The sequence below is a fragment of the Nanorana parkeri genome, unplaced genomic scaffold (genome assembly GCF_000935625.1).
Source record: "Nanorana parkeri isolate BGI_ZX_2015 unplaced genomic scaffold, ASM93562v1 scaffold768, whole genome shotgun sequence".
Lineage (NCBI taxonomy): Eukaryota > Metazoa > Chordata > Amphibia > Anura > Dicroglossidae > Nanorana > Nanorana parkeri.
Window position 1 is genome coordinate 484,956 of NW_017307036.1, and position 3,889 is coordinate 488,844.

Sequence of the window (3,889 nt, forward strand, 5' to 3'; positions counted from 1 at the left end):
ATGTACTTTGCTCTTTTCTGGCTATGTAAATATTGTACTCAAGCCATTCGGGCCATTGGACAGTAATCAACAACACTGTTGGCAGATGCTGCACAAGTATCATTTAGAGGAAGGAGAACTGATGGGAGCTGCTCAACTTTTTATCAACTGCATTAGGTGAAACAGCCCACCTCTGGAGATTCAAAGGTTGCTAAACATGATACACAAGTTGTCTTAATCAAATCAGGTGTTCATTTATAAAGGATTTTTTTAGTAAGGCAGTACAAAGATTTCAGCCTATACGATCTATGTTTTCTGGTGTCAGATAAATAAATTGTTTTATTTTAAGTAGTTATTTTGGGTGTTTTCTATTTGTAGGATGTGCTTCTTTTTAAATAAACCCAATAGTTTGTGTATGTCACTTAAGCAAAAGCAAGGCTAGCTTAAAGTGACACTATACTCAGAAGGTAAATCTTAAAAATGCATTAAAGTACCTTAACTATTAACAAATATGTACAGTATCTTATTTGTGTAACACTCGGCTGTAGATCCTCAAATTATCACTGTATTGGATCTGACACTGTCCTTCTTTCTGGAGGGTCCCCGTGTGTGTTGTAAAGTAGCCACCACTCCAAGCTCGCTCCTGTGATGGACTACAATCTCATGCTTATTATCATGTTTACTAATTTGTATTGAGATTGTACAGAAGCAAGCAAGTTTGGAGAAGTGTTTACTTTGCAACGAAACTCAGGGACCATGGAGAACAAAAGTAGCCACCCTCCAGAAGGAAGGACACTGACAGCACCAATTCAGAGATGATTTGAGGATCTGCAGCCGAGTGATAGACAAATAAGCTACATTTAGAGTTGAATCTTAACAAATGCAAAAGTGTCACTTTGAAACTGTGTTTACTATTGCTATGGAGGCTATAGAGATGACATTCTCCTAATCTGACCTACCGTACTTTTTTGGCTTGATAAGGTGACAATCAAGTTCCTAAGGGCATTCTTAAACTTACATTATCAAGGAAAAAAAGTAAACGGGTATAACATGCACCATGCACAATCGCTATTGTCTTCTCTAACATTTATGGCCAGCTTAACTGAGTGATGTCTAATATTCTATATTACCATCTATTACCAGCCTTTGTCTTTAAGCTTAATTTTCTAAAAATTCCATTACAGTTTTATGTCAAGTATCTTCATTTCAACACGCCTGATTTTTGAAAGTTAAATTTTGTCTTTTCTCATCTACAATAACTTGTGTTTAATGTTTATTGTGCCTTTAAAATTCATCTAAATTGTACTGAAAAAAATCAAGTATCAGTCATTTCAGATAAACTTGTAAAAAAGACAAATAAAATATCTCTTTTATTTTTCTTGTATTGTTTTTTTTCTTGTATTCACACACTGCTGCCTACCAATGCTCTATATGTGTTGGAAGTATGTACTGGTAGTCTGCTAACACTTGACACATCCAAACATAAGAAGTATACCAATACAATATTATCTATTCATCCAAATACTTTGGAATAAAATGTAAAAATAAAAACTATTGAAATAGTTCCCACAGACTACCAGTAAAATACAACTTCAGCCATTCTTTGGTTCCATCAGACTTTCCCAATATAGTAGCTGACCATGTAGGTGACCATGTTCTCACTGTATAATATTTTTTTGGGGGGAGTTTCAGGTCTTCCTCCCCTACATATTTCTGAACTATGCATAGAATTTTTAGTGCTGTTTAAACAACTGCCCCATTCAGCGCCAGTGATAAAACACAAAAAGGAGATGATGCAGATATGATGTTAGGTCAACAATCCTACTGTCAACAGCCAGACCATGCAGTTTTATTGTGTGCATGATGGTGTGCAGAGAATGATGGGAAAGTGGGAATGAGTAAAGACAATTACATACCAATAAGTCAAACACATATGAATATTTATACAAAGGTCACCAATCTTCCAAAATGAAGGCTCCACAGTTCAATGTGAGATCATGTTGTCACAAAAATATTGATATTTTGGGGCCACACAGGATCCTATTCTCAAGGTATTCTGTGTTACCCTGCGCGGTCCTAAAACATCAATATTTCTGCCAGGCACCCCCTCACGGAAGTTTGAACTTAGCTGCATGCTGTGCCCAGGTCATGACCCCTGGGTTCACTCTACATGCGTGTGGAGAGTACCCATAGTCCATAATAGAAGTCACCAGCACTCGATAATAAGTGCAAGAAGTAAAGCACTTTTTATTAAATCGTCACATGCGTCATATAGCCAACGTTTCGGGGCCATGCAAGGTCCCTTCTTCTTGGCGACATAGTGCATGTGGAGAGTATCTATATACATAGGAGACAGGGAAAGATGCTGCGTCCCAGGCAGGGCTGGCAAAGACGGAATGGCGGCAGAGAAAAACGAGATCCAGAAAATGAGCCAAAGGTCAGTGCGAGCAGCAGACAAACTAAATCAGGAGAACTAAGCTGAGTCGGTACATGAGAGATCAGTTCACGGGAAGTCAGGTCAAACGCGCGAAGGAGAGCGCAGAAACAGAATGTTGCTCAAGCAAGCCAAGCTGGTATGAGCAGGAATGAAATAGGGAGAGATAGGAGCCAGGACAGGAAGTAGCAGGAAGCAAGGTATATTATCCATCAGGCAAAACCCATAGCTGCTAACCCTGTGCAGCAAGAGCAGAGCACATATTTGGTTTTTAATTCCCTGGATCCATTACTCCAATGAGGATCTACCTAGAGATGCCATTTCTAGTAAGAGACACATCTACACTACCTAAAATTATTTTGGGTATCACAAACTCCTTTGGCAGAGCACTCTAAACCCCTCAGTGAAATAACTTTTTATGCTGATGCTAGTGAATTAGTGAATTACTCCTTGTTACTAGTTCAGCCCCAGAGATAAAAAAACTAATTAAGCAGTATTGTATATAGATCTATAACAATAATAATAATATACATGAACTAGATCCCTTGTATGTAGCCTGTTTTCTTAAGCAAACATAAGGGTCTATTCACAAAAGAGTGAAGAGTTTGGAGAAGGCAGGAGAAGGGAACAATCTAGGACAACATAGCTGAACTGGAAAGTGAGCTGAATTGGAGAATGTTTCCAAATTGGCTATTTTTCCCTAGATTGTTCACTTCTCCTGCCTTCTCCAAACTGTTCACCCTTTTGTGAATAGACCCCATAGTCTTTTTTAACCTTTTATCAGGGTATATAGGTTCAGTCTCCTTACTAGCCAAGTTGTCTACTTCTGAATCCCCTTAGATTCCCCTATGTCCAGTTTGTAGAAAGATTATATACATGTTGTCTCACAAGGAGACATTAAATACAACCCAGGATTTTGTTACCCCTTGTAGGGGCTGTCTGATGCTGAATGCTGTTATTCAGCTTTCTCTGCTGATATACCCTAATCTTTTTCTAGTAGGAATTTTTCCAAAGGGATACTATTTCATCTGTAAACATGGTAACTATAATTTGACATAATCTTGCCTTTAAACATGGTAACTATAATTTGACATAATCTTGCCTTTATTCCCATTAAACTTTATGTGCCAAGCACTCAAAGAGTAAATTTCACAAATCAAAATAATATTTGCTCAGTACATTTTCCTGGGTCCTGGGTGTGAACCTGAACAAGGAAAAAGCTACACGCCAAACATACCGGAAGGTTTTTTGGCTTCCACCCAGACTGGCCCTGTTGTATGGGTATGTATGTGGTAGGAACATTAGACCCCAAGATTCTGTGAAGCAGAAACACAATTTGATTCATTTCACATATAGAGTTTCCATTCTCACCATTAGATGGCAGCAAATCCATTTTTTATTATGTTCCCTTTGTTATGGGCACGATTGTGTTTATGAGAATACTTTCACCCTGTCTATATAGCATATAGTTTGCCC